General features: G+C 41.8%; 1 pseudogene; it reads left to right on the top strand.

Moving 5' to 3' along the window:
• The window catches only part of LOC102843593, a 23770-nt pseudogene that overhangs the window by 16938 nt on the left and 2421 nt on the right, over positions 1 to 4411 (top strand).

The following is a 4411-nucleotide window of genomic DNA, read 5'->3' on the forward strand; positions in this document are numbered from 1 at the left end:
ATGATATCTCATAGTTGTTTTAATTTGCATCTCTCTTAGGGCTAGGGATTTTGAGCATTTCTTCATGTGTTTGTTAGCCTTCTGAATGTCGTCTTCGGTGAAGTGCCTGTTCATATCCTGATTTTTTTTTTAAACTTTTTTACTGGTTTATTGGCAAAGTTCATATACATTGTTTTTCACATCAGATCTTTCCCATTTCCTTTCCCCCTTATTCCTCCACCCATCAAATTGTGTGACCCTATGATTACCTGTCCCCTGTCCACCCTCACTTCTCTGTTCCTACCCTCCGCCCCTTGGATCATCATACACATTCTGCAATAATGGTTTTATACAGTATTTGTCTAGGACATAGTTCATTCACTTAGCATAATGCTCTCCAGTCCTTCCCAAGATAGTGATTTACAAAATCATTCCTCCTTCATGCTGCATAATATTTTATCATGTGAATGTACCATAATTTCTCAATCCATTCTATTGTGATTGGACATTTGGGATGTTTCCATGTTCTTGCGATAGTGAATAATGTTGCTATGAACATTGGTGTACAAGTCTCCGTTTGTGCCTCAGTTCTAATTCTCTCGGAGTATATTCCAAGCAGTAGAAAACCTGGGTCATATGGAATTTCTATGTTCAGCTTTCTGAAGAAATGCCAAACTGCCTTCCAGAGTCGTTGTAGTTTTTTACAGTCCCACCACCAACAAAGCATTTACTCTTATTAGCATTTATTTTTACTCCCTTGTCAGGGCACACATACTTTAAAGTGTTGAAATTATGTATCGTCTTCATGAAAGTCTGCAAAATGTAGAGGAATTTCTATGTTTTTCTGTTTGAGATAAATAATCCTTCTTCATTTAGTCTCATATTGGTACATCATTATTCTTTTTTTATGCTATATTTGTTTTTAAAAAAAATTTATTTATTTTTTTTTACAGAGGTTTTGGATTTCCATTCATTCATTGCCACAATTTTCCCCCTGTCCACCCCTCCCCACCAGCTCACTTCCCCCTCCGAAGAGTGAAAAAAAAGAAAAAAAATTCCTTCATTAGTATACAATTCCTGCATCCCATCCCCCCACCCCCCCCCCCGAGTACACTTCTCTATGCAACCTTAATTCTGGATTCCTGTGCTAACCATAATACTCAATCATATATCACTTCTAATCTGTTCTTTCCCTCATCTGTTTCAATACAATATACATAATTTATCCAGTTTTTTCTGTCATACCCCCACCCTGATGTCAGACCCATTCTACAACAGTGGCACCATGCAGTATTTGTCCCTTTGTGACTGAGATATTTCACTCAGCATAATGTCCTCCAGGGTCACCCACTTTGAATAATATTGCATGAGTTCCTTGTTTTTCAATGCTGCACGTAGTATTCCATTGTGTGGATATACCACAGCTTCTCTATCCATTTGTTTGTTGATGGGCCCTTAGGCTGCTTCCAACTCTTTGCTATTGTAAACAAAGCTGCAATAAACATGGGTGTGCATATATCTGCTTGGATGGCAGACATGTCTCTCTGGGGTATATTACCAGTAATGGGATTGCTGGGTCAAATGGTATCTCTATTTGCAAATTTTTGAGAAAGCACCACACTGCCTTCCACAATGGTTGTACCATCTTACATTCCCACCAACAGTGAATAAGAGTTCCAGTTTCTCCACATCCTCGCCAGCATTTGTTGCTTGCTGTTCTGTTATATTTTGCTATTCTTACTGGGGTGAGATGATATCTCATAGTTGTTTTGTATTTTCCTGATTTTTAATAACAAAGTATCCTCTTGGGCTACAATCAGGTTCCACATGAGCACAATTAAGGGTTCAGAAATTCCTCTTCTTCGCATTGTTACCTATAATTTATGATCCACACGGTACAATACATTTACATAGTCAATAAAACACAAGCAAACTTTTTTTCTGGTAGTCTCTGCTTTCAGCCAAGATCCATGTGAGATCAGCAATGATGTCCCTGCCACATCCTCTTCTGAATCTGATTTGAATTTCTGACAGTTACCTAGCAATGTACTGCTGCAGATGGTTTTGAATGATCTTCAGCAAGATTTTACTTGCTGTTATAGTAATAATATTGTCTTCTCCACGCACACGTGTTCATGAACATACAGAGGAAGGGAACACATGGGGTGCAGCTGGGAGAAATGAGTGGAGTCCTCCCTATGGCACCCCTCTTCCTTCAGCTGCACCCTTTGGGCTATGTGGGATTGTCAAGTAGTGAAGACAGCAATTTAGGTGTGAGCAGTTTGTCTCTGTTTATGATCTCCATCTCAGGGTCCCTAACATTGGGCTTTCATATGTAGGGGTGAGGCCCCAGGATTTATACTGTTTTAATTTAACTTTGAGCCATGCTGACACTGGACTAAAACAGGAGAGCCTTGCTTCTCCCATTCCCCTGCCACTGTGGCTCTTAGAGCTCTGTTAGTTACTAGCTATTCCAGCTTCCTGATGGGGCTCCACTCTCCTTGAACAGTGGCAGGACAGTTAAAGTAAGGCAACCGGGATGGTAGAGCTTCCAGCACCCCCTAAAGGTCAGGTGTGTGGAACCTTCTCCGCAGATCCTTGGTGAACTGTACGAGATGTTGCTGTGCTCAGAGCACAAAGGTGTGGGGCAACCTCCCTGGACTCCCTCAGGTGGGGGCTGTATCTTCACATGAGGTCCTTAAGGATGAGAGGGAAGATGGGACCCATTTGACAAGCATCTTCCTAGTTTATGAGTTTTAGAGAGGAAGGCTCAGTGTCTTGCTGCCTGGATCCTGCACAGAACCTTCGGTGACATAGAGGGACCATGAAGCTTTGAGTGAGGTAGTCATACAGAGGTGGGAAAAGTCAAGAGAAATAACTGAAGAACAGTTTCTTATGAACTCAACTTTGGAGAACAAGCTCTGTTGGGTTGTTTCTCTCAGACTCTGCCCTAAACCTCTGTCCCAGGCCTGTGTTTCACCTGACCCTCCCTTTATCTGTGAAAGGACTCTCTTCTTGTCACTGCTATTTGGTGCTTCCAACATGTATACATGAGATCCTGCTTTGAAATAGCATTTCCTTAATGACTCCTATGGATAAAATGAAATATTTGTGTTTCCAATTTTTCTCTTCCCAAATGCCCTGTCCATTCCATGGTGGTTAAATATGGCTCTCATTAATAGAAAGATAATGATTAAAATGGGTATGAGGTTCCAAGGGGGGGGTTAGGGTAGGAGCACAGGGATGAGGATGGGACAGGGTTAATCATAGGGTCACACAATTTGATGGAGAAAGGGAGTGGTGAGTAAAGGAAATGGGAAAGATCTGGTGGGGATCTGGAAAGACAGGGGAATGGTGGGTGTATGTCAGTGTTGATTACTTTTATAAAATATAATAAATTGTATGAAACACAATGTAAATGAAGATAGTATGGAAAAAGATATACAAACTTTGTAAGCAAATGAGAATAAAATAAAAATGTATTTAGAAAAATATGTCTCTCATTAATGGATAATAGAAAGGAAGTTAGAATTTGAATTCTCATTGAGCCTTTTTCATAGCTTTTCCAATCAACATGTGTGTAACCCACCACTGCATTTCTGGGCATAAAGTTGCACTGAGGTGCAAGGTTTTGGACTTCTACCCAGTAGAGATCATCTTGACCTAGTAATGGGACAGGAAGGGCCAGACCTAGGACACCGAGCTTGTGGAGACCAGGCCTGTGAGGGATGGGACCTTCCAGCAGTAGTGTGCTGTGGAGAGGAGCAGAGGCATATGCTGTGTGTAGCATGAGGGCATACTGGAGCCCCTGACTCTGAGATTAACGAGGAGGATGATGGTAGAGCCTCTCTCAAGGAAAGGAGGGGCCCATCTGATGATGTACAGCAGGGCCAAGTTTGAGCTGTGGGGATCAATATCCTTTACTTCTTCTTTTCTTCCTAAAGCTGCTTCCTGTCAGCCCTCTATTCCCATTGTGGGAATGCTTCATGGCCTGGTTCTTCCTGAAACTGTTGCAGTCGAAGCTGTGGTGAGTGGAGTTGTGATCTGAAGGAAGATGGACTCAGGTAGGGAAGAAATGAAAGCTTGTGTCACCACTGTTTCACTTGTGAGTCCCTATTCCAAGGATTTGAACTTACCATCTCCTTTCTGTGTTTCTGCTGAATCAGGGATAATGAACCCCAGAAGCCTGAGAGTGGGAAAGTGACAAGTGGAACCTATTAGGTGTATTAGGTAGGACAGAGAGGTAAGTGTGGGATGGAGGTTGGGAGGGACAGAGTAGAGAATGCTGGGAAGTGGAGGCCTCCTTCCATTACTTTCAAATTTTAACTTTTTTTTTTGTTAACAAATAATCCTTTATTGAAATATTTTCATCTGTAGTTCCTTAGCTAGCTGGGCATTCCACAGCACCACTGTTGAGGTCTTCTATGATGTC

This window comes from Elephantulus edwardii, unplaced genomic scaffold (assembly GCF_000299155.1).
Source record: "Elephantulus edwardii isolate Elephantulus edwardi_28Jun2011 unplaced genomic scaffold, EleEdw1.0 scaffold00184, whole genome shotgun sequence".
NCBI classification, from domain to species: Eukaryota; Metazoa; Chordata; class Mammalia; order Macroscelidea; family Macroscelididae; genus Elephantulus; species Elephantulus edwardii.